The sequence below is a fragment of the Leucoraja erinacea genome, chromosome 31 (genome assembly GCF_028641065.1).
Source record: "Leucoraja erinacea ecotype New England chromosome 31, Leri_hhj_1, whole genome shotgun sequence".
Classification (NCBI taxonomy): Eukaryota; Metazoa; Chordata; class Chondrichthyes; order Rajiformes; family Rajidae; genus Leucoraja; species Leucoraja erinaceus.
In genome coordinates this window covers 9823248-9850380 of record NC_073407.1, presented here as the reverse complement: position 1 = coordinate 9850380, position 27133 = coordinate 9823248, and the positions used below count along the sequence as shown (strand labels likewise).

The 27133-nt window shown below is 40.6% G+C and overlaps 1 protein-coding gene across 6 annotated transcripts in view; it reads left to right on the top strand.

Annotated features, from left to right (window-relative positions):
- Nucleotides 1-10399: 10399 nt before the first annotated feature.
- Nucleotides 10400-27133, top strand: part of rc3h2 (ring finger and CCCH-type domains 2) — a 101099-nt gene continuing 84365 nt past the window's right edge. For 5 of the 6 annotated variants that reach the window (XR_008725948.1, XM_055659886.1, XM_055659885.1 and 2 more), the window contains exon 1: nucleotides 10400-10792. The gene's annotated coding sequence lies outside the window, so the exon portion shown is untranslated. The remainder of the gene's footprint in view (nucleotides 10793-27133) is intronic. The other variant, XM_055659888.1, reaches the window with a different exon arrangement.

The following is a 27133-nucleotide window of genomic DNA, read 5'->3' as shown; positions in this document are numbered from 1 at the left end:
TTTGATAGGATTTGGGGAAGATTTATTCAACATTTTCATACAACATCAATTGTCCCCTCTCCAACTGTTATAATAATTATTTTACCATTATAGGGTGGAACGGACTTGACGACAACAGGGACTTAAATAGTTTAAATTCTTGGCAGCCCAGATTCTGTTTAGCTTTTTTGTTTAAGTTTAGGGGGTTTTTTCTCTTTTTTTTTCTCTTTCTTTTTATCTTTTTGTTTTTATACATATGTTCTCTTTTAAACACTTAACTATATTTACATAGAGACCGGGAGGTCTATATTCAATGCGTATTTTGACACTGGACTCATATTTAGTTTATACCTGTTATTAATGTAACCCTGATCCCTATGTATCAATATCATTGTTATGTTTCTCATTATTTTTTTGTTGTCTTGTTTTTGCTTTTGAAAAAAAAGAATAAAAAGATTTAAAAAGAAAGAAAAACCCCCAATATGCTTTAATTATTTTTAAACTGCCATTTGTTTGATACATACACATGGCATGTGTGTGCTATCAAGCAATCCACCATTGAACATTAAGATGATGGAGAAATGAAACAGAACTAAATTTACAAAAATGTGCTGTACACTTTCTAGACTCAGGAAGTTGTTTATATATTTCCCTGATGGCCAGGGTAACTCTTTGTAAATGTGGCCTAATGGTGATGCAACAGAATTCGAATGCAGCTGCCTTCCTGTCAAACAGGAGCTTTAATTCTCCGCCAGGAATCCCACTTCCTTCTCTCCCCCACTCATCTCCTAGAACGCCCTTTCAAAACTGATTATGAACAATTTTCTGCCAATTCGGTGGTTATATTTTTTAATCTTCTTAAATCTTTTTTAGCTTCTTAAAAAAAAACGTAGGACACGGGTTCAGAAAGAAGCCATTTGGCTCCATGAACTTGTCCACCATTCAATGAGATTATGAATGACGTAGAATCCAACTATGATTTTTAGCCTTTGTCCAATTTCCCTTAATAAATTGGTTAATAAAATCTATCAATTTTAGACGTAAAATTAATGTGACCTATCATCAATTGCCATTTGCAAAAGTGAGTTCCAATCTCCATCACTCTACAGGTATGTTTTCTAATTTCATTGCTGAAAGACTGGCTCCCATTTTCAGACTGTGCCATGTATCTCTATGGAATTATTTTCTCGCTGCCTTCTCTTTCATTTTGTTTTAAGGTATTAAACACCTTAGCAGAAGGTTCAAAAACCACAGGGAATAGATTCAATGTAATTGTTTGGAAGATTGCAGGGGAGATTTTTTTTTTAGCCTAATGGTTGCTAGGTGCCTAGAACTCGCTGCCTGAGAAGATGGTAGAGACAAAAAAAAACCTTTGCACATTTAGAAAAATACCCTTTAGGCGTGTATTTGAAGAGGTTAGATGTGAACCACTGTACTATAGATCTCATGCAGGAAGGTGGGATGAGGCTGGTTCATCAAGTCATTGAAATTAAGGCGCAGAAGCTACATAAAAAATAGGTGCAGGAGTAGGCCATTCGGCCCTTCGACTGGGCACATTTTCTTGAATCACTGTGTCTTTAATTTTCCTGATCAATCTTTTGAATTCGACATTTCCAAAATGTATGCAGGCTATATCAAAGGTTTTATACCATTATGCTAATGCCAAGGCTTGGAAGTGAAATAATTGGAGACTGTAATAGTAATTTCACATATATTCATGAAGAGACCTCTGAGGAACAAAAGGGCTATAAAAAGTTTTGTACAGACAGACATATTAAACATTGCAGAGAAGTACTATTATTGGTTTAGAATGACATAAACAATCTCAAAAGGGTTTTACTAACAATGGAATGAGAGATGACAGCAGCAATTTGTGTCAAAATTAATAGCAAGGAGAAGTAAGTAATAATGGGTAACTGGCAGCTGAAGACCAACAAACACATAATGAGTTATTTAAGCAAGCGAGAGAGCTGCAGGGAGTTGTAATCTAATCATAGGGGATTTCAAAAGCTCTGGAGTTAATTCTGACAGATCCAAGGCAACTGAGAGACAGAGTGAAAAACAGAGGCAACTATATCTAGGTAATAGCACAGCATGTGAAGCAGGCTAATAGGACCCATGTGATGCTAGGTTAATTCGGGAATTATGTAATCTGGAAAAAGTGAACACTTGGCTTTGGGACCGCATTGCACAAATAGATTTTCAACGTTGTCAGGGCAGAAACCAAACTTGGAGATATAGAAGGATATAAAAATTATAATAAAAATAGCAATATCAAAACAATGTTATCTAGAGTCAAAAATCATATGATCTGCATACTGCACCAGTTCCAAAGAATTGCCTTCTATCAGTGTATTTGTTTTGAGGCCAGAGGTTGTGTACGGTGTTCTATAACTACAACTCTGTTCCCACCGCCCTACCAAACAAGTTAAACACTACACTTGAATCAATCTTATGTTGGTATGTATCGTATGTTAGGATGTCCCATAGTACCCTTTAGCCGATGAGGTACCTTTAATGCATATTTACCATTGTAAAGTCGGTTGCTTGACTCAATTTGTTTGTAGCTCCAACAAACAACATGGTAATAATGAGCAGGTTTTCTTATTGAAAGTGAAGATGGCCAAGGTAAGCATTTTGTCCCTTGACTACCTTGTTCTTACACAAGGTAGTGCCTTAGTACTTCTACTTATCTCATTCTCCCATAATAGTTTAATTTCGTTTTACATTAGCAGATCTCACAATGTACTTTGTGCTGTTTTACAATATTTTGCAATAAAGGCATATTGTATTGATTTATTATTTTAACTCGTGAAATCATTTTGAAGATTGTTTTGAAGACTGTAGAATTGCTGTCACACAGACATCGGTCTACAGTCTCTCATTACAGAGTTGCATTTTGAACAGTCCTTGGAGGTATTGTGGAAACCTAATTATTTCTTTCCAGAGCAGCTGGAAAAATCAGAGGACCACCCTTCCTTGGCACTGGCGTGCCATGTAAGCCTGTTCCCCTGTTTCCTCCAATTGTGATCACATCAAGTCTATAGAATCTTTTTTGGAAGTTTCAAAATGTGTGAAAGGGATGCAAGACTCACACTTTAAAAAAACAAAACAGAATCACACCATTAAAATTGCTGCAGTCCTCAATGTCTTTATCCAAGATGTGTCGAAGCGCGATGTTCTTTGTGTGATGGTCCCAGAAGAGGATCTGCTATCATCCACTACAATCATCGCACTCTTTTAAATCTCCATTCTCTTTGCAAGTGCCTGTCATACTTGTTAATGACTTGAATGTACTCATGTGTGGCATGATTTGACTGGAGAGCATGCAAAGCTTTCACTGTAGCTTGGTACATATGACAATAACAGAGGAAAAGAAAAGAGGAAAATGAATTTATTATCCAAAATATTATTTCAATGTTACTTTAAGCCTTTTATGTTATCACAGATAGGAATATAATAAAATCTGGCAATCCTGGAATTATCCGCTAATTACTTTATAAAACATACAAATAAGCTGAGACTCCGTACAGAAGTAGCTCTTATGTGAAAATCAGCCACATGGTAATTTTTCCATTCAAGGCAAATACGGCCAATACCAGTATTAAAAAAATGTCAGTCAGAAAATGCCAGGCTCATGAGTTTAACTAGGATTATGAGCATGTCAGTGGAAGGCAACAGCAGTATTTGGCTCTGAGGTGAAGGAGTATCCTTTGACTAAAGAGTATTTTATTTGGACTACTGAGTGGACATTTCAACTAATGTGCTGCAGATTTCAGTGAATTTTCCTATACACGACCGGAGGCATCTGTTAACAGGAAAAGAACAGAAAGTTCTTCAACTACCTTAATAACTTTGGAGTGTTATTGCCGAGATACAAAAATGGCAAACCACAAAATATAAATCACATTTAAATCATACACAGAAAACTAAATTAACTCCAAGAGAAATAAAATCAAGAGAGAAAGCCAGGTACAAAAAAACATTTTGAAAAATACATCAAGATTAATCTTCATCTAAGGGGTAAGTGAATACACAATTACTAAACTGATCCCTCAAAGCCAGAAACACTATTCAACTGGAATTATATATTATGCATTTAAATACTAACACTGGAATGTACTAACCCCAAATTTTAGTTTAAAGAAAAAATCATTCATTGTTTTGGGATGCAGGTGTTGTTGATATGGGCAACATTTACTACCCATCTTTAACTGCCCCAGAGGTGATTAATCTCTTTCTTGAACTGCCATTTGCGTTCTAGTAAATGTGGCCCATGTGTGAATGTGGCTCAGTCTGGTATCGATCCGAAATGTCGCCTATCCTTGTTCTCCTGAGATGCTGCTTGACCCCCTGAGCTACTATAGTACTCTCCACCTTGTTTTGTAAACCAGCATCTGCAGTTCCTTGTTTTTTTTGCAACTGACCCATATTACTTTTGGGTAGAGAATTCCTGTATTTACATCTTTCTTTCTTCCTTTTAAAATCTTTTTTTTTCTTTTTTCAAAAACAAAAAAACACAAAAAAAACAATAATGATAAACATAAAAGTGATATTGATACATAGGGATCAGGATTACATTAATAACAAATATAACCTAAGTATGAGTCCAGTGTCAAAATATGCATTGGGTATAGACCTCCCGGTCTCTATGTAAATATAGTTAAGTGTTTAAAAGAGAACTTCTATATATAAAAACAAAAAGTGAAAAAGAGAAAAAAAACAAAAAAACAAAACCCCCTAAACTAAAAAAAAGCAAAACAGAATCTGGGCTACAAAGAATTTCAACAATTTAATGCCCTGTTTGTCGTCAAGTCCGTTTCACCGTATAAAGGTAAAATAATTATTATAACGGTTGGAGAGGGGACAATTTATATTGTGTGAAAATGTTGAATAAATCTTCCCCAAGTTCTATCAAATTTAACCAAGAGTTCAACAATGTCACTCCTAATTTTTTCTAAATTTAAACATGATATCGTTTCAGAGTACCAATGAAATGTGGTAGGAGGATTAGAGTCTTTCATTTTAATAAAATAGATCTTCTGGCAATTAATGTAGTAAAAGCAATCAGCCGATGGGCAGAATGGGACAATAAGTAGAATCTAACATTGGTAGCCCAAAAATTGCAGTAATAGGATGAGGTTGTAAATGAATACCTAAAACTACAGAAATAGTGTCAAAATTGGAAGAAAAAATTAGATATGATAGATGTAAATACAGGAGAGTTTCTGTATTTACATCTATTGAAGATGAATAAATGAAAATATGTGGGGTATTATAAGCAAGCAGTGCAAGTTTACATTGTTACATTGGCTTCACCATAAAATCTTCAAACAGCGCACTAGTGGATCTGTGTGGTAGCTATAACAATTTCCAGGTTTAGACATTTAATCACATGTGCAGTTGTTATAGACTGCTGTCCAATTTACTCTGCTATAGGCTTGCGATGACTAATGCAGCAAAATTCAGGATATTACAGAATCTCAGTGTGGGTTCCAGAGAAATTAATGTCTTAATAAATTGGTTGCATTTTTTTGAAAATATTTATTATATTCTCGAATGTGCTTGGATTTTCAGAATGCTTTTTACAAGATATTGTGAAATACATGAAGGAACGGTGAGAAGCTTACTGTGTTATCACTGGAGGTGGCATGCTCTCCAAGGCAGAGCACAGGATATTGTGTACAAGGCCCTGACAAAGTCCTCCACTTTTTCATCAAAGGTCGTGAGACAATGGCAGGATTACATATTGACTTTTTGAAGGTCTTATTGTTGGGCCCTTCTTGTCCCCCTCTTTGTGCTTATTAAGAGAGCTACGAGAAGACCTTGGTATAAGGGCAGCTGCTTCTGGTGCTACCTGTACCATCAGTGCTTACTGCTCTTCATTTGTGCATCATATGTCGAACCCGTTTGCAAGAACCAAAGAACTGCAGATGCTTGTGTACACTAAAACAACACAAATTGCTGGACTAACTCAGATTATTAACAATAATCGCAGGGGCACTCTGCTGATTACAGCTTTCCAACTTGAAAATGACACATTTATCCAAATGTTAGCCAATACTTTCAATACCACTGCATTACCCCCAATTCTATAAGGTCTTATGTATGCTGTAGTCTTTTAAGTGACACTTTCTTAAATAGGTTTTAGAAATCCAAATACATGACATTACTGGTTCACCTTTATTCATCCTGCTAATCCTTGAAGAAATTAATGAATAATCAAATATGATTCCCATATCATTTTATTTTAATATCCTGCTACGACTTCCCAAATAAAGACAGATGTCAGACAAATTTGATGATAGCTTCTTGCTTCTTTCCTTCATTGAGATATTACATTTGCAGTTTTCCATTGAGATTTTACCAGAATATATAGTTTGTAGCATGATGTTTAATGGTGTACATCTCCTTTTGGTTAACTTTGTATAATTATATCATGAGAGACCAGTGCAACAGCTGAACTTGAATGTTCTTCACTATTTTTGAACTCCACACGACTGCTGTTGCGAAACCTTTCCTTGTGGGTATATGCTCTTTGAATATTATCCGTGTTGTATTTTGCTTTCATATCGGCACCAGGTGCTAGTGTAGACCAACAAAGCTGTGCACGCAATGTCTTATCGTAGATTAACAATATGCAGGTTTATTTAGTGATGTAATTATTATTCAGAAAATAAACTGCTGTAAAAAATTGCAAACTTCTGAGTATATAATAAAGTTTTACTGATTTTATTCAAACATTTCCCTTCTCTGCAAATTGACTGCCGAAATATGGGCAGTCAATAATCCCAACAATGCTGCAATATTTAAAAAGGACTGTTTGTAATTTAATAACAATAATCACCATAAATTAACATGCAAAAGTAGACCATAAATTAGTTTATTGTCATATATTCCAGGGTGCACATAAAAAAGAGAGTAAACAGTATACAGAAGGTAATGATAAATACAACAATAAATATCAAACAGCAAGATTGTAATGCTAAAGAATGTTACATAGATACATAGATAATAGGTGCAGGAGTAGGCCATTTGGCCAGCATCGCCATTCAATGTGATCATGGCTGATCATCCACAATCAGTACCCCGTTCCTGCCTTCTCCCCATATCCCTTGATTCCACTAGCCCTAACTCTCTTTTGAATGCATTCAGTGAATCGGCCTCCACTGCCTTCTGAGGCAGAGAATTCCACAAATCCACAACTCTCTGGGTGAAATAATTTTTCCTCATCTCAGTTCTAAATGGCCTACCCCCTATTCTTAAACTGTGGCCTCTGGTTCTGGACTCCCCCGACATCGGGAACATGTTTCCTGCATCCAGCGTGTCCAATCCTTTATAATTTTATATGTTTCTATAAGATCCCCTCTCATCTTAAATTCCAGTGAATACAAGCCCAGTCGCTCCATTCTTTCATCATATGACGGACGGACTCCCGCCATCCCGTGCTGTAATTGTTAATTGTTATATGGTTATGACAGTCCCGCCATCATGAACCTACGCTGCACTCCCTCAATAGCAAGAATGTCCTTCCTCAAATTAGAATGTTAAAGTACATTAATGGAATAACCGATGAGGTAGAGTTCAAAGTAAGATGTAGAACGTTGGAATTCATTATTACTCTGCAACTTCTGTGCATATTGTTTTGATGATTATGCTTCCTTGGTAGAATACAAGAAATAGAAACTGAAATGGGTCATTCAGCCATTCCAACCTCCTGCATCATTCAACTAGATTATGGATGGTCTCCTAATTTACATTGACTTTCCTGCCTGATCCCCATATCCCTTTGTTCAAAAGCTAATTAATATGATATTTGCAAATTACATTGACTGCATCGATTCAAACATAATAAAGGATCTTGAAATTATTATTAGCAAGCCATTTCTCAGGAGATAGTCATCAGATCAAACACACCACAGAGGAGTTGTGTTTAATTAGAGCTTTCGGTAGGACAATGAATGCTAGAGTACTGGAAAAGTATAAATACAAGGAACCACAGATGCTGGTTTACAAACATGGATAGGTGATAATTTAATAATTTGGGTTGGATCCAAAAGGACATCTATCCATGTTCCTCAGTGATACTATCTGACCTGCCATCCTCTCTGGTACAGACCTCAAATGAAATGGATTGAGCCGGCCCGTTTGCGGGGTTCGGTGAGCCGCGGGACTGTTGTGCCATCGCCCGGTGGGGAATCGCCTCAGCGCAGAGGGAGAAGAGGAGGGAAGAGACTGCAGCCCTAAGATTTTTGCCTCCACCACAGTGAGGAGGTGCTTGGACGATACACTGTGGTGGATGTTAATTTGTGTTTAGTGTTGTTTATTATTGTATGATTGTATGTATGACTGCAGGCACAAAATTTTGTTCAGACCGTGAGGTCTGAATGACAATAAAGGTATTCAATTCAATTCATCTTGGCACTAAATGGCTTGACTTCTTTCCCCAAGACTATGTCCAGTGGATTTACATTCTCCAGCTAAAAGAAATGATCTTTCAGTATACCTTTATCAAAGCTTCTCAGATTATCACCTCTTCTTTTTGCGTATGGCGTGCACAGCCTAAAGTTGTAGGATAACTTGTTCTGTTTGATCTTATTTGAGTTGATTGCATTCGTCGAAACAGGGCGGACCTCGTGAAGGTTGCAATCTCCCACCTATCACCTCTCATTATTCTAAACTCTAGAGGTTCATATACGTTTCTTTCAGATTTACCAATACCAGCCACAAGTCCGCATTAACATTTATTTCATGGCATATTTTCTAGTCAGGAAGCCAGACAGGACATTTGGTCTATGCTAACTCTCAGGAGCATTCTCACAAGTCCCACTTCCCCACCTGTTACCCTGCAATCTATTATCTCTCAAATGCTCAATTCCATCCTGAATCACCTACAATCCACCTACACGTAGTTATTCACAAGCAATTAGCTACTAACCCATAAATCCTTGAGATTTGTAACATTTGGAGAAAATACATGCAGTCAGAGAGAGAATATGTAAACTCACAGACAGCACTGGAGAACAGGAATGAACCCAGGTTGCTGGAGGCAGCAGCTCTACCTGTTGCATCTCTGTGCTTATGGCAATTTGTCTGTTCAACCCTCCACTGATCATCTGCCCAAGCCACATGTCACAAGCCGAAAATCAACTATCTGAACGTCTCCTGTGATCTAGTATCCAACAATTCCTCCCTTACCAGCAGAAACATTTGACTGCGAACCATCAATAGCAAAATTGCTCTTACACATCTCCCCCTCCCCACTACGTGTGCAACATGTCCTCCATCCCTTCTGTTTCCTATAGCACATTATTCCTATAGCACCTGCATCTCTAGCATGCTTGCTCCAGATTTCTTCCAAACATGCATCCACCAACCCATTGTTCTAGGGTATATGTTCAACACTTACCTGGGTTAATTTACACCGTGCACACCAGGGATAATGTAAAACCACAGCTGCATGAGTGTATTCCCCTCTCTCCCAGTTCAGGTACAGCACCTTGATCTCAGAGTTCAACGTAACCCACCCAAGATCATGTAAACTGCCCACCCCATCATCTACGGGTTGTGTACACAGATTGGTGTACCCCCACTAGGTTTCTGTATATTACTCCATCCAGGGTCTAAATATACCAGCTGCACAGCTCCCAGGCTATGTACAGGCATTACCCCCAGCCCCAGGTTTAGTATACCCCCAACACCCTGGCCTGTGTAATACACCCCCATAATCCTGCTAGGTTTGTTGATTCTACTCCCACAACCTGATTTGGTGCACTTAATCATCCTCCTTGGGCTTCTTGTCCGCTGGTGTTCGTGCATCTTCCACTGGGTTTGTGTAACCTTCTCCCGGGATCCTTGCATTCCTCAGCCGCCAGGGATCTGTGCATCCGAGAGTTCAATACGTTCATCCCTCTCCGGATCCATACATCCCCCCGCCCCCGCCTGGATCAACACACTCCATCCTCCCACCCCGGATCCATACATCCACTGAACCCCTGGATCCACACATTCACCCCAATCCCAGATCCATACATCCGCCCTCTCCCCAGATCCCCCGTCCTGGATCCATATATCTCCTACCCCGGATCCATTCAACCCTCCCTACCCCAGATCCATACATCTCCTCCCAGATCCATGCATTCTACACACCCCGGACCCTCCATCCACGATCCGTGTCCAGTTCGGGGATGGAGGGGAGATGATCCCAAACAAGCATTAACTTCCTTAGAAACAAAGGTCGCCACAGGTGTGTTCGCTCCCGAGGGACGTGGAATTGGATGCTAGTTGCGCCCAGGGGCCGCGATCCGCCGCCAGCCCCACTCACCTTCTCCACCAGCGACTCAGCCTTCGCCCCATTCCGGCCGCCGCTGCCGCCGCCGAATCCTTCCACCGCACAGAAGGTAGTGCGCACCCTCCGAGGAAGAGGACGGTGAGAAACACCTCATGTCATCTCAAAAGTCGGCGGCCATCGCCTCCGCAGGCAGCAGGTCAAGCAGTAGAATCGGTCTGGCTTTCGGGCAAGCGGGAGTTAGCGTGGGAGAGGGACGGTTGGCGGAGGGATAGGCGGGGAGAAGGCAGCGAGGCGGTCTTCCTGTGAGGGCTCCTTTAACGGGGAGTCGCCGCGACACGGAGCAAAATGTCGGAGCTGAGCTGCACCGCCAACGACTCGACCTTCCAACGGCTTTTATGACCCGCGGTTAAGCCGCTGTTTACATGTATTTATTAATTGCTTCTGTGAAGTTAACTTATTAAAAGTTTTTTCTTTCTTCGATGGAAAGATGGATGTTACTCCTCCTTAGTGCCTACAGAAAAGGTAAAGAGTTTTCTCTCCCCCCCCCCCCCCCCCCGGGCCGCCAGCAGCTGTCAAAGACAGCCCGTGTCCCGCCCCCCGATGGCCCGCCCTCTCCGCCCTTTGGCCACCGGGCACATCAATCACGCGGAACCGGCCTCCGATTGGTGCAGCCCGTTGTCACTCGTGGTGGGGAGGGCGGGACGCTGGACTATGTCAGGTCAGGCTGAGAATCGCATCTCAGACGGCGCGTTTATAAAACCTGCTCTTATGTTTGTTGTTGTTATATAAATCTTTAGCACTGAGAGGGGAGAGATGCGTTTCAAGGGATGCAAGGGGTGAGGAAAGAGGTTGGTGGCGGAGCGCCCCTGCTCTTCCGCCCAGGGTGCTGCCTTTCCCCAAGCGCGATGACAAGTGTAATCGCCATGTTTTCCCCAAGTGTCAGCGCTCCGAGGGTGCGCTGCTGCTGCTACTGCTCCCTGACAGGAGGAGAGGGGGATTTATGTTTATTTATCTTTCAATGTGGACGGTGGGCATCCCTCTATATCTATGTGAGACCTTGCTGTCGGCGCTGATTTGGGTGAATGGGAGGTATCCCTGGAGCCCCTGGGGACCCCTCCTTGACGATCCGTACCCCGTACCCCCATGGGGTTCGCCTATCATTCCACAACCAGCACGTCGCCCCACTCTTGTCGCAATTAGTTTCCATTGAACACGTAAAAATTGCGCAACAACCGCGCACAAAAGTCTGCAATCAGGTTGTCATTCGCGGAGTGTCAGAGTTCCCTTTAAATCTGGGAGGGGGGGAGGGCATGCTCGGCCGCGGTGAGTTTTGCACTGACCACACAGTCTGCTTTCTGAGCTAAATCAGGATTTGGTCAGTCCCACCCTTCCCAGCTTCAACATGCAAAAACGCGTAGGGTGTAGAATTAAACACTTCACCCGTTGGTTTCAGCTGCCACACGATTCCTGTGATTTTACTTTGCATATTTTGGCTTTATGCATTTAAAAGATGATCAACGTTTGGTGCCACTAGGCGAAGCAAATTGTAGGAGAGATATTTTCTCGAGCAGATTTCTGATCTTGTAAAACAGGTGATGACTGCTTTGTTAGAGATGGCAATTTATGGTGTGGGTAGGAGAAGGATGAATTAAACTCTACTATATTGAGATTTTCATATACAAAATATTTTGGAATGAAAATAATAATATTTATGTGTTTTATTGCACATAACAGGGAATCACTGAAGGGAGAGTAAACAAATTGGGACTTCAAGGATTAAAATACAATTAAAAAAACTTTCATTGGTTCTGTGTTTGTAATTGAAAAGGTTTAGAAACAGTGTTCTGCAGATTGGAAGCAAATATAGAATAGAATATACTTAATGCTTCTGGTTGATGATCTATTCAACCTGAAATATTAACTCTCTGCAAATACTGAAATATTTGTTTTTTCTCTCTGTGCTGCCTAATCTAAACATCAGCATCTTGATTTCAATTTTAAAATATATATTTGGTTCTCTGAATACTACAGTATGAAGCAGATACATGATGGTTCTCTTGGTGAATTATGTGTAGCAGTGATGTATATAGGAATCCCAAGGGTGAATATCCCATTTGAGAATATCCACCTTCTGAACAAGGTTTTCCTGTGCATGACATTTAGCTGAACAAAACCCTCTTCATTTTACCTGTGTGTTCTCATCATTACAATATAATCTCTGCTCCTAGCAGTACCTCTGTATCAACTCTCAATCTACTGTCCTCTAAAACCATTACACAAATTTCTGTCAAACACTATCTTCTCACTGGCTGCTTATTCATTTATTTGTCTTTTGTCATTTCTATTACCCCATTCACTTACCACTGACCTTTGCTTTACATTTCTATTTTTTTGGCATTGTATCTCTTCCTGGCCAGACTTCATTCCCCTCAGTCTGCTGCATTTAGCTTGTTTTCCAGAATCTGCCTTGCACTAACTACTCTCCATATCAGAAACATAATTTTTTTCCTATTTTAACTTTGCAAGCTCTTGTTTTGCTTCTTTGTTATCTTGGGACATTTGGTTCTTTAACTGTTAGAGTGGTGTGAATTCTATTTAACCAATGATTTGGTGCCATTCTGGTGACAATTATTTAGAAACAAATTTTAAATATTGTAGGTCTCTTGATAATTTTTAAAGTTGCAGCATGGCAACTTTGAACTAACTGAAACAGGGCAACAATATTTCAGAAATGTTTACAAAATAAATTTTCTTATCAGGTTTATTTGACTGGGATTGCTTTAAATTTGTATTTGCATATTTATTTTACTTTGATTTAGGTGAAAATATTTGGTTTTGACCCTTGTTTGAAAAAAAAAGCTAGTGTAGAAAATGTACTCTCAGACTAATAACACTGGTGTGACATTACCTTCACCAAAAAACTTAAACTTCATTCCTTCAGTATTTATCCTCAGATGCTACTGACCCAATATTTGTTTGCAATTTAAACAAAGATGTAGTCATACAGGGTTATCGCCCTTATTGGCTTCAATGGTGAGTGCAGTAAAAGTACAAACTTGGATATTTCCGTAGACTAGGAAGGTTCTGAATTTGAGTTATTTGCAAAAGAAATGTCCATGATCCTTGTACTGTTCTCAATATCTCACAACTAGTGAAAGGAATTCATTATACTCATCCCAGTGTCATCCGCTGATGCTGGAGAAATGTAGATGGGAATTTCCTGTGGATAATATTAAATATGAAGCAAATCTTTGTATAATCCTCCCTTCTCTCCACCTTTGTTCTTCACCATACCAAAACATAACATGTTGTCAATTTAGCAGCATATTTGAAGGCAGTTATCATCTGTGACACTGGAGCAAACGTGCATGTCTGGTTGATGTGGAAAGTAGAAAACCATGTTGAGGGTGATAGTGAATCAATATTCTTTAAGAATAAATTAATTTAAATGCAAACTAGAAGTGCCAGACTGCTATAGGTTAACACTGTAAGGAAGAGACTTTAAATGCAATAGAGTATGATTATTGTGTGCGTAACTACCTTTTGTGCATTCTAGTTTACGTTGTAAAGTGTTGCATCAGTAATGAACGATTATATTTGCAGTACATAGAGGTAAAACCTGCACAGAAACTGCTGCTGGTATGTAGTTTGCTGATAACCTCAGGGGACATGTTGTTTTTCTGAGCTTCTGCAAATCAGGTGATGAATGTAGCAGATGGTGAAATAATCACATGGCAATTTCAAATTGTTAATATTGTACCTATATATTTGAAACTTTTTCTTTCCTGCCCCCTTGAAGAGTTCGTTGAAGTTCAAGTTGGAAAGAGCCTCCATAATAACTGTTCAGAAATATTCAAATGCTTCACATTGCATTATTTTGAACTGTAGTCACTATTGCATTGGTTTAAAATGCAGTCACTTAAATGAGGAAGATATTTTTGTTGTAAGAGCCACAGACTGCAATAACAATAAATCTCAATATTCTTTTGATTAGGTTTGATGAAATTCTGATTTTTGTTGAACAGATGGGTTAGTTTTGATATAGGACCACATCTGAGGATTGCACTTCCTAACATTAAAGTTCTGTGTTGCATTAAAATAGGTTTTCTTGGATGATGCAAATTTCCTTTGATGCAGAAAGCTATGGACTGTAATCTGATAAAATTGGCATTGTCATTTTGTTAGGTCAAATCATGCTGATTGAGGAGATAATAGTTGAGTCAATGGTTGAGATAATAACTGCTGATATTCACCTGCTTGCCACATGAGTAACTCCTGGATTTGGTGAGAGTAACAGATGGTACAGGTTTGTTGTTGTCACGTTACCAAGATACAATAGAAACACTTTATTTTGCTTGCTATCCATGTGCGAGTATGTAATTTTGTGCAAAAGTGAAAATAAAAGGGTGTGGTATATAGTGTGTACCAAGGTGTGAAGCATCCCAATAAGAAGCATATGGTGTATCTATAGAAATTCGTAATGGTCGTAGCAGTTGTGTCACATTTCATTGGCCTTCAGAGGAAATAGTCATTGGTGTGCTTGACTGTAGCGTCAATTTAGTTGGACCAAGACAAATTGTTGGTGATATTTACACCTAGAAATTTGAAACTCTTGACATCTCTACCTCAGAACATTGTTGCAGATTGGGGTGTATATTCAACCTCCCTGAAGTTGAGGACGAGCTCCTTCGTATTGCTGACATGTTGTTCTGTTGACACCATGCCACTAAGTTCTAGGTCTCTAGGTCCTTCATGTACTCTATCATGTCTTAGTTTGGTGATGTTATCTTGTAAATGGAGCTGTAGCAGAATTTGGCTGCACAGCCGTGAGCATACAGGGGATACAGTAAGGAGTTATAAGTTATCATGGAGGTTGGTTTGTTGCCTTTCCTTACAGATTACGGTTTATGGTCAGGAAGTCAAGGATCCAGTTGTAGAGGGTTATGCCAAGTCCTACATCCAGGAATTTGATTGGAATAATGCTTTTGAATGCAGAACTATTATCAATAAATAAGAATTTGCTGTAGATGTTATTGGTATCCAGATGAAAGGGGAATGAGTGTAGGAGATGTTGTTTGCCCCGGATGTGTTGCAGTGGTAATGGATCAAAGTTTTCTGGGATGCTGGAATTCATGTGTGACATCATTAGCCTCTCAAAGCATTTCATGATGGTGAATGTCAGAGCCACCAAACGGTAGCATTATGGCACATTGCTTTATTTTTCTTTGACATTGGGTGCTATTGACCTCGTTAAAGCATGTGGGAAACACCAGATTGGAATAGGAGGAAGTTACATGTGTCTGAATATTCCTACGAACTGGTTCAGACGATATAAATGGTGGATTAATTTGGGCAGTCTCTTTTTGCAGGTTCACACTCAGGAAGGCCGTTCTGACATTAGCGGTGGTGACCATTGGTACAGATGTACCTGACGTTGTTGGGGCGAGTAACTACATTCCACTGCCCTTCTGTTCAAAGTGCTGGTGTTGGGAAATCTGCCTGTCCAATTCTAATTAAATTTGACCTGGATTAAGTCTAAATTCATTTAAATGGGGATTCCTGCTCTCGAGATTGGGAGGATATATTTTCTTAATATTTTAAAGGAACACTTTTATTTAAATTTCAGTGACTGCAATTTTAATGGTTTTAAGATTTCTCTGAAATTCAAAGACGTTAAAAAATTCTGAAAAGCTTCACAGATTTTGAAAGAAGGTAGAGTTCCACTGTGCCCCTTCTGTAATCATTCATAATCACTAACCGCCTACTGTCAAAATATTTAAAGTTTGCAGGGGGTGAGTCTCGGCAACAAGCCACCTGATATCTGCCAACACTGAGCTGGAAATATTTGGGTCACTGATTTGCTCTCTGCTTCCTAAGCCAGGCAAGAAAAAAAAGGTCATCTTCTCTAGCTTCTAGTGAACTCTGGAAATGTATATATACATTTTGTGTAGACACATAATGCTGGACTAACTCAGCGGGACAGGCAGCATCTCTGGAGAGAAAGAATGGGTGATGTTTCGGGTCGAGACCCTTCATCGGGTATGTGCAGAGTTGATTGCTGTTGCAGTTGCCAGTAGTTGACGTTTCTGGTTCACAAAGTTTCAAAGAAAGGGGGTTTGGATGAACTCCAGCAAAATAATTGGTGTGAATCTTCATCCAGGAAAGATTCTAGTTTTTGGCAGGACATGAGATTTTTTTCTCCAAAAATCTGATATTGGTTTTGAGAGCATAATTGCCGATGTGATGTGAAACAGAAATATGTAGAATTGTGAAACTATTGATTTTTGAGTGTTTAGACGAGTGTTCAGCATGGGGAAATCCTATGCTAGATATTGCCTATTTAAAAAAATGGGATATGGAAAGCATTAATTTGTTGAAGTAAGATTTTGAATTAGTCCTCTGAAACTAGAATACATAAAGCGTTTGTGTGGAAAATATGCTTAGTTTTAATGTTTTTTTTTGTGAAACCTGCTTTTTGTCCAATTCGCTGCAACAAGGATATTGCATTCATCTGAAAGTATAACCACATAGAATGTGATTGATATTTTAAATTGATCACATTCATTATGATTTGGAAAATTTTGCTTCTGATTTTATCAAAGTGACAACAGGAATTTGGACTACAGGTTCTAGCTTTTGCAGATGGCGGATGTAGTAATCACATCAAACATTTAAGTCGCAAATTGCTATATCAGTAAACAAATGCCATTGGACGCATGCCACTTTTAGCTGGCTGTTTGTTTTTCCCTTAACTTTTTTTTGTTGCTAGATGAATCACTAACCATTTAACACAACCTCTTTGCAGCTGAGACATGACATTGCTCTAAAATATTGTTGCTTATTGTAAGTAACGTGTTTTCTCAAGCTAAGGACTTTGAAAACTTGCTTTGTGTAGTGTGTTGGCGCGCACATGCATATGACCTTTTATAGTTGGGTAGCTTGGCTATTGGTGTGTTGTAATGGGAGATTTTTTAGTTAACAATTAGCACTATTAACTTTAGGATGGTTATGGATAAAGACAGGGCGGGACTTGAATTAAAATATTAAACTGGGGCAAGGCCAACTTTGGTATTAGACAGGAGCTCGCTCAAATTGATTGGAGTGGGTGGTTTGCAGGGAAAAGAACATCCAGAAAATGGGATGTTTTTAAAAGTGTGAGTTCAGGGCATGCATGTTTGTGTTAGATGAAGGCCAAGGCAGGTGGGCGTAAGGAAGCTTGGATGATGAGAGAAATTGAGGTTTTGGTCAAGAAAAAGGAGGATGCATAGGCAGTTGGGATCAAGTGTATCACTGGAGGAGTTTTGGGAACTGAGAAGCATGTTAAATAAGGAAATCAGGAGGGCAAAAAGGTGGTAAGAGATAGTTCTGACAAATAATATTAAGACTAATCCAAAGAGATTTTCCTAAGTACATTAAGAGGACAAAGCATAGCCAGCGACAGAATAAGGCACCTTAAAAAAACAAAGTGGTCAACTCTGTTTTGAGCCACAGGAGATGGGCAAGGCCCTCAATGAGTGTTTCTCCTGTTTTTTCCCATTGGGGAAGACATGAAGACAAGGGAACTTGAGGCGGTCAGTATTACGGTCGAGGAGGTGCTGAGAGTCCTAACGTGTATGAAGTTAGACAAATCTCCCAGGCCTGATCATAAATATCTGAGAACACGGTGGGAAGTTAGAGAAGGAATTGCAGGTGTCCTAGCTGAGATATGAGTTACCATTGGATTCAGGTGAGGTGCTGGAAGACTGGATTGTGACAAATGTTGTGCCTCTATTTGAGACGGGCTACAAGAAAAAGCCTGGCAACTGTAGGACAATGAACCTAACATCTTTGGTCAGAAACTTACTAGAGAGTATTCTGAGGGATAAGATGTATATGCATTTAGATAGACAAAGGATGACTAAGGTTAGCCAGCGTGGTTTTGTTTGTGGGAGATAGTGTCTCACAAATCTGAGCTTTTTGAAGATGTAACAAAGAGAGATGTTGAGGGCAGAGCTGTAGACATTGTCTATATGGATTGCAGCAAGGCATTTGACAAGGCTATTCATGGTAGGCTGCTCTGATTGGATAGACAATCAACTTCATGAAAGGAAGCAGAGAGTGATGGTGGAAGGTTGTTTTTTGGATTGGGCCCTGTGTCTAGTGGTGTGCCTTGGAGATCGGTGCTGGGCCCATTGATGTTTGTGGTTTATATCAACAATTTGGCTGAGAACATAGAAGAACGGTTTAGTAAGTTTATGGTTAGCAAAGGTCACAGCAGGATCTTGATCAAGTGAGCAGAGGAATGTTTAATGGTGCTTAATGCAGATAAATATGAGTTGCTGCATTTTGCAAAGTCTTAACGAGGGCAGGATCTTCACAGTAAATGACAGGTCTCTGAGGTATGTTGTAGAGCAGAAGGATCTAAGAGTGTAGGTACATCTTTGAATGTGGGGTAACAGTAGATAGAGCGATCAAAAAGCTTTTGTTACATAGGTCTTCTTTGGTCTGGGTATTGAGTATAGAATTTGGGATGTTGTGCTACAGCTGTACAAGGTGCTGGTGAGGTCACAGTATTGTGTTCAGTTTTGATCACCCTGCTTTAGGAAATATGTTGTTAAGCTGGAAAGGGTGCAGAGAAGATTTGAGGATGTTGCCAAGACTTGAGTGCCTGAGCGATAGGGAGAGGTTGGGCAGACTGGGACTGTATTCCTTGGAGGGTAGGAGGATGAGAGATCTTCTTATGGAGGTGTATTAGATCATGCGGGGAATAGATAGGGTAGATGCACCAGAGCCTTTTACACAGAGTAGGAAATCAAGAACCAGAGGACATAGGTTTAAGGTGAGAGGGGAAACACTTAATGGGAATTTGAGGCGCAACTTTATCATGCAGAGGGTAGTGGGTGTGTGGAATGAGCTGCCAGTGAGGGTAGTTGAGGCAAAAACGATAACATTTAAACTATAACATTTGGATAGGTACACAGATAGGAAAGGTTTAGAGAGATATTGGCCAAACGCAGGCAGGTGTGACTAGTGTAGATGAGGCAACTTGGTCGGTATGGGCCAGCTGTACTCTAGACCCTTTGACTTGCTTTTTCACTTGAGCTGATTACACAACATTCTGTTTTGCAGCTTGAACTAATGTGTGGTAAGAATTGTGAACTTAATTTATAAATGATACCAATGATATCAGTTTGGGCATTAATGCTATTTAATGAAGGAAATCTTAACTATGAAAGCCTGCAACAATGAACTAGAGTTTCATTATCACTGCAGCTGTGAGCATAGACCACAATGTCAACCATATGGAAAGAATTGGCATCATTTTGTTTGACTGCTTCATCAAATCTGTCTTGTTGATTACTTAAGACCAGACTTTAAAATATTTGGAAATAGTTGTATTTTATTTTGTTTGTATGTAATCACTAGGTGAGCAATCTTTAATTTTTCCCCCTCCAAATTACTTCATTTTATTTTCCTTTCTTCTGTCATCGGCATGGGAGATAACGGCATGTAAGATCAGAAATAAAACTTTTTTGAAAGAATTGCCTTTTCAGAAAATCAATTCTGGTGTTTTATCATGTGAATTAACCAGATTGGTAAATTTCCATTTTGACTAATGTTGTTTGCACTTCTCAGTTATTTCTATGTCCCTGTCCTTTTTCTTTCTCTTTCTGTATTTTTCTTTCCTCCTACTTTTCTTTCCATCATCCCTGGCCATAACATTTCTTTGGCTACAGATTTCTAATGACTTTCTGGATATCCACGGCTTTGATGCCATCATTTTGTAAGGGTTGACAGAATATGGAAATTTGAAAATAGTGAGGAAGGTAAAATGACATTTCAAACTTGTTCAGTACTACTACTGTCTCTTAATAGCGGGCTGCTATTTCACTGGTTAGGGATATTTCAGACTGGTTAGGGATAAGGGAAACAAGAGATATAGATGGTGATGTGGAGGGATGAAGAACAATGAATGAAAGATATGCAAAAGTAACGATAAAGGAAACAGGCCATTGTAAGCTGTTTGTAGGGAGAAGCTAGTGTGAATTGAGTGGGGGGGAAGGCTAGAGAGAGAGAAAAGGCCACTGAGCTTACAATGGCCTTTTACCTTTATTATTGTTACTTTTTTACAACAATGGTTCATTATCTCTCCACAACATCATCTATATCTCCCGTTTTCCTTATCCCTAGCCAGTCTGAAGAAGGGTCTCGACCCAAAATGTCACCCATTCCTTCTCTCCAGAGATGCTGCCTGCCCGCTGAGTTACTCCAGCTTTTTGTATCTATCTTCGGTTTAAACCAGCATCCTTCTTACACAGCTATAAAGTCTCTGTTTAAAATTGGTCACAAATTTAGCACATGTTTCCGTTGTCTTCTGCTTTGTTGAATTCAATGAGCAGCTGAGCAAAACCAGTAAATCTGGTTTCCACATTGTTGTCAGACACCTAATCCATACCTCCTGTGCAATTACTACCCGTTATTTTTGCTTTAAGGTTCTTCTAGGAACCTTGTATTAGACTAAATACTGCCTGTTAATGCATGTAATTGCATTGTAGCCTGACAATTCCATTTTGTGTTTTTCTTTAAATCCTCACTGATCTCTCCAGCCCTTATCATTGTGGAGACATGGTGAAAGTAATTGTCTTTGATGTTAGAGTGCATTCTACAATGGCATCATGGAGCTGAAAGAATATACCTGAAGTTGATGGGAATTGAGGGGAAATCTTTCCACTGGCTGAAATCAAACCTAGTACAAAAGAGAGCAACTGTGATAATTGTTTCAGCTTTAACATATCCTCGCTCTTCAACTGTTCTAGCTGAACAATTCTTCACATGATCTTGTGACTGAATTCAGGAGTGGGAATGTTTACTGATGATTGTGGAGATGAATTTCATTCACATTGTCTCAGCAGATGATAAAGCAGTCCATTTCCATGTACAACAAAAAATCAAGACCACGGAGGCAATGCGAGGGTAGATAGTGAGGAGCATCACATATGATCTTGATCGTGGTAACTTGTTTCCATATATTTGTAGTTACAACAAATGTTGAATAGATGTTAGGATATCTTTTCTCTTCAAATGGCGTTGAAATCAACCTGTAGTCTGTTTACTGTTACACAGATTAAGATCAATAATATATTGCAGGTTGTAATTTAAAACCAAACACAGATGTATATGTAGTTTGTACGGATTTGTAGTAGTCTTATTATTGGCCATATTATGCAGTGTCTTCACTTTGACTGCTTTATGTTTGTACTGGTTAGTTTGTTTGTTCTCTGACAGAAATTGCCCCAAACACAGTGGACTGTGCAATATCTTCTTAATAAACTTAAATGCAAGTTTTGCATTCCAAATTCAGAAGGTGGACCATAAAACTGGACAATAGCCAAGCAGTGCATTATAATATCATTCTGTGAGCTTCTGTTTGCTGTAAATGCTTAATTGTTGTTTCTTAGTGTGTTTAATAATAATTCATTTGTTTACCCTAATGCAGAGAAATGGAACATGTGCCGGCAGTTGAGATTAGTTCTTCTTCTTGCGTATGGCGTGCACAGCCTAAAGTTGTAGGACAACTTGTTCTATTTGATCTTATTTGATTGTGCACACCGGGTTGATTGCATTCGTCGAAACAGGGCGGAACACGTGAAGGTTGCAATCTTCCACCCCTGAGATTAGTTAATCATGGCATTGTGTTCGGCACAGACATTGTTGGCTGAAGGAGCTGTTCTTATGCTGTACTCTTCTATCTTTCAACAGTAATGTTTGAATGCTGCAAATTAGTTGAGATTAATTGGGTTAGATTTAGAGTCCAATTTATTTCATCTCAACCCCATACACTTTATAACATAAGGCAGGACAAAGTTTGGGGCATCAGACCACTCAACCTTTTTTTCCTCTATACACCATGCATGCAACTTCAAGTGTATTCTGTGATTTACCATTCAGCGTGTGAAGAATTTTGTAACATAATTTTTCTGCAGTAAAGTCAGCATGCATTTGTCAAAGTCTTTCCATTTTACTACTTGTGAACTAATTTCTTAAATAACAATTTGCCCATAATTATAGAATTGTTAAATTGTGTGCAATATTTTTATAAACTCTTGGCAATGTACAGTCAATCCACAATTTTTGGTGAGCGCGTTACAGGAGAATTTCTAATTTTGGAATGATTCCTATTAGATTTTATCTCCTGTTGCCAAGGCAGATGCATGGATTTTTATAATTGTCTTTGTCATCCTGTGGGAATTGTTGACATAGCCTGTTTTATTTCCTCCTATATTCATGATCTTGATTTTTATTTTTATTTCAATGCAAGTCTGTGGTTAGATCTATTTCTGTTACAAATCCTTCACTAGTTGGTGTTATTTTTGTAGATGTCTAGGAGATCACCTCAATTTCAACATCTCCTTCTCATTTTTTTCAGCCTGTGGTCCATTTGTAGGCTGAATTGGCTTAATGAAGCGACATTGAGTGGACTGGGCTATGTTTGCTAGAGTTTAGAGGATTGTCAAGTGATATAATTGAAATGGCCAAATCCTTAAGGGGCGATGTGTTTTTTTTTGCTTGGAGGATGAATTGTTCCAGAAGTTTTAGCATCATACAGCATGTAGACTCTTCAATGCTGTCTGGTGACAGTGTCTAGTCTCTGTATCCAAGGATATGCAATAGGAAAAAGCAGCAAAGATTTGCCAGATTGATTGCTGGAATGACTTGTTTGTCATATGACTTGATCAGGCCTGCGCTCTTGACTTATGGAGATATGAAAAGAGGTCACATTGAAATTCTTGAGCAGACTGACACGATAGATGTGCAGTTTTTATTCAGGTTTGGTTGTCTGAAACCAGGTGAATGGCTTGAAAATAATAGATTGACTATCAATTGTAAGCAATTTCTTCATCCAGAAGGTAGGGAATCTTTATAAATTGCATACCCCAGGAGGCTGTTACTCGGTATATTTGAAGCGGAGAGCAATAGACTTTTAGATGTTGTGAGAACCAGGGGAAATAGTACTAGTGTGGGAAAGTGCTGCTGAGGTAAAGAGTCAGCAATTCGCATTGAATGGCAGAAGGGGGACAAATGGCAGCTTCATACTCTTGGGTCACTTTAGCATTAATTTCCAATATCAATGGTATAACTGTTTCCTCAACTTGTCAAGTCAAGTCAAGTCAAATCAAGTCAAGTTTATTTGTCACATACACATACGAGATGTGCAGTGAAATGAAAGTGGCAATGCTCGCGGAACAACAAAACAACCAAACAAATTATAAACACAATCATAAACACACATATTATTTTACATAATAAATAATAGAAGGAAAAACGTTCTGTACAGTTAGTCCCTGGTGAGAAAGGCGTTTACAGTCCGAATTGCCTCTGGGAAGAAACTCCTTCTCAACCTCTCCGTTCTCACTGCATGGCAACGGAGGCGTTTGCCTGACCGTAGCGGCTGGAACAGTCTGTTGCAGGGGTGGAAGAGGTCTCTCATGATTTTGTTTGCTCTGGAGTTGCACCTCCTGTTGTATAGTTCCTGCAGGGGGGTGAGTGAAGTTCCCATAGTGTGTTCGGCCGAACGCACTACTCTCTGCAGAGCCTTCTTGTCCTTGGCAGAGCAATTCCCAAACCAGATGGTAATGTTCCCGGACAAGATGCTTTCCACTGCCGCTGCGTAGAAGCACTGGAGGATCCTCGGAGACACTCTGAATTTCCTCAATTGCCTGAGGTGGTAAAGGCGCTGCCTTGCCTTACTCACCAGTGCTGAGGCGTGTGATGACCATGTCATATCCTCGGAGATGTGGACTCCCAGATATTTAAAACAGTTCACCCTATCCACAGGATCCCCATTTATACTCAATGGAGTGTACGTCCTCGGATGATGTGCCCTCCTAAAGTCGATGATCAGCTCCTTCGTTTTTTTGATGTTCAAGAGGAGGCTGTTCTCCTGGCACCAGAGTGCTAGATCAGCCACCTCCTCCCGGTAGGCCCTCTCATCATTGTCTGAGATCAGGCCCACCACCACAGTGTCATCAGCAAACTTAATTATTGAATTGGAGCTGAACCTAGCCACACAGTCATGTGTGTACAGGGAGTACAATAGGGGGCTGAGGACGCAACCCTGGGGCGATCCTGTGCTCAGGGTGAGGGACTTCGATGTATTCCCTCCCATCTTGACTACCTGGGGCCTGGCGGTGAGAAAGTCCAGGACCCAGGCACACAGGGAGGTGTTGAGCCCCAATTCCAGTAGCTTCCCGGCCAGTCTGGTGGGGACTATCGTGTTGAAAGCTGAACTGTAGTCTATGAACAGCATCCTCACGTAGCCCCCCTTCTGGCTGTCCAGATGGGAGAGAGCGGTGTGCAAGACCTGGGAGACCGCATCGTCCGTGGACCTGTTCGGACGGTATGCAAACTGCAACGGGTCCATGTTCTGAGGGAGGAAGGCGCAGATGTGATTCTTCACCAGCCTCTCAAAGCATTTCATGACTACCGAGGTAAGGGCCACCGGACGGTAGTCATTCAGGCAGGCTGGGGAGGCATTTTTTGGTACCGGTACGATGATGGATTTTTTGAAGCAGGCAGGGACCACGGACTTGTCCAGGGAGAGGTTGAATAATGTAGTGAGCACTGGAGCTAGCTGCGTAGCACAGGACTTGAGTACTCGCCCCGGGATGCCATCGGGGCCTGCAGCTTTTCTTGTGTTCACCCGTGTCAGTGCCCTCCTCACGTCGTGCTCGGACAGCGAGAATGTGTGCATATTCCTCCCTTCAGCTTCGGTAGCCAGCCGGTAAATACCGCTGTCGGTATTGTCGATAGTCGGCAGACCTGGAGTGGTGTTGCCCCTCTCGAAACGAGCGTAGAAGGAGTTCAGGTCGTCAGCTAGGGAGGTGCCGGCACATGCGGATGAGGGAGCAGTGCTTCGGTAGTTGGTTACAATCCGTAGCCCCTGCCACAGGCTTCTGGTGTCCTGCTGCTCCATCTGTAACTCCATCTTGTCCCTGTACCTTCTCTTTGCGTCCTTCACCGCCCTTCGCATTCGGTAGGACTCTGCCTTGTAGACGTCCATGTTTCCTGATGCCAAGCCCGAGTTGTAGGCAGCGGTACGAGCATTCAAGGCCACACGAACAGATCTGTCTACCCAGGGTTTTTGGTTCGGGAAGGTGCTTACCCTTACCGTGGGGATGATGTTGTCGGTTATTGTTGCGATGAAGTCCATGACTGCTTCCGCGAACTCACTGACGTCACTGGAACTTGCTTCGAACATATTCCAGTCGACATCACTCAGTGCATCTTGCAGCATGGCCTCTGACTGGTCGGACCACCGCTTTACGTCCCTCGTCTCTACCGCTTCCCGAACTATCCTCTGTTTATACTCCGGCAACAGGAAAATAGCAGCGTGATCAGATTTTCCTAGGGGAGGGAGTGAAACGGCCTTGTAGCCTTTCCTGAACGGTGTGTAGCAGTGGTCCAAAGTTCTCTCCCCCCTGGTGGCACACGTGATGTGTTAATAAGGATGAAAGCTTTTTTTATTTTGACAGCAGTTTATCCAAAAATCTAGTGGGGTTCCATGGGGCTTACAGTTGGTCCCTTGCTGCTTAAATGATTTAGATCTAATGTCGGCATGATAAAGAATTTTGCAGGCAGAAATTGGTCGTGTGATTTAATGGTGAGGAAGAAATCTTTAGACCACAGGACCACAGTTGGACAGAAAAATGGCAAATGGAACTGGAACCTGAGGATATGCGATGATGCATTTGGCAGATGCATAAATTCAGACCACAGTGCAATGTGGAAGAACACTGTTGCTTGCAGAAAGGACAGATATTGGACCTTCTGCAGTTGCATAGGAACTTGAACCAGTTCCCACCATTTTTTATTTACTCTAACTGTTATTACTTGTTCAAATAGTTTCCTTAGTCCTTATCCTTCACCCCATCATCCTCCGCATCCGACATATCATTTCCGTCACCTCCGATGTGATCCCACCATCTTCCCTTCTCCAGCCCTTTCTGCCTTCTGCAGAGACTGCACCCTCTGCAAGTCCTTGATTTACTCCTCCATTCCCACCCAAGCCACCCACTCTCCAGGCACTTTCCCTTGCAAATGCAGGTGATGTAACACCTTTCCCTTATCCCCCCTCCCTCGTTTCCATCCAGGGACCCCAGCAGTCCTTTGAGGTGAGACAGAAGTTCACGTGCACCTCCTCTAACCTCATCCACTGCATCTGTTCCTGCTGTGGCCTCCGTACATTGGCAAGAACAAACGTAGGCTCGATGACCATTTCGCTGAACATTTGTGCTACGAGATCTCCCAGTTACTAACCATTTTAACTTCCCTTCTCAATCTCCTCCATTGCCAGAATGGGGCCACATAAAAACTGGAGGAACAGCACCTTGTATTCTGCTTGGGTAACTTACAACCCAGTGGTATGAACATTGAATTCTCCAACTTTAGATAACCTCTTCCAAGCCCCCCTTCCCTTGCTGTCCTCTACCTAGACTTGAAACTATCTCCCCCCCCCCCCTCCTCATCTTAAACGGCTTCAATTTTTCAATCCTTTGGCCTTGTACCTTTTTTCCATCTCTAGTCTTTGTCCAACCACCAAAAACTTTGCCTATCAAAAACTTCCTTCATCTGTATTTACCGATTACCAGCCATGCCTTACCCAACCACTTTTGAAAAAGACTACGAATGGAAATAGACCCCTATACAGTTATAGGGGAGATTTCAATCTTCATATCTATTCAGCACTATGTTGGAAACAAAACTCAAATTTGTAGCAGAATACTCTCGCTGGAGATATATTGGAGAAAATGAAGGAATGGTAAATACGTGGTTAGAAGGTCAGAATCAATATTGTAAGTTTTCATGATTCAGTAAAAAGCAAAA